We start from the raw sequence: 530 nt of genomic DNA, 5'->3' as shown, positions 1-530 counted from the left end.
TGGAAAATACACAAATAAATCGAAAATAGTAAAGCAAACTCTGCAGATGCTAAGCTCCATTACAATTGAGATATAAATACGGTAAACAAAAGGCACTTTTTACCAGTCGATTGATACATTCTAATATAGAAATTGAGAACGAGCAGATATATAGCATCAAAGGATAAGCTGATTGATTACGTGAATTAAACGATTCTCGGCTCTGTGTATAAGTGACAGAAGGATGTTTATGCCGCTTATAGCCATCCATCGGATTTGCATTGCCATTTGCAAGCAGATCAGAGGAGTATGGTCCTTATGGACCTGTTACGTTATTACATCGTTGACTGACACATTACGGGACTGAAATTGCGTAGATGAATACGTATCAGAAAATAAAACGGCGCGCGCGCTTAGCTTTTAGCGGCGTTGGAAATATATACATCTTTCTTTTAGTGTGACTAAGTGTATATATATTATGCATGTTCTTTACGTGTTTTTGTGTGAGAACGAGAGGGGTATATTTTATAGTTCTACATGTTGATAATTGC

This window comes from Penaeus monodon, chromosome 25, assembly GCF_015228065.2.
Source record: "Penaeus monodon isolate SGIC_2016 chromosome 25, NSTDA_Pmon_1, whole genome shotgun sequence".
NCBI classification, from domain to species: Eukaryota; Metazoa; Arthropoda; class Malacostraca; order Decapoda; family Penaeidae; genus Penaeus; species Penaeus monodon.
The sequence above is the reverse complement of the archived record's forward strand: the minus strand, read 5'-3'. Positions refer to the sequence as shown.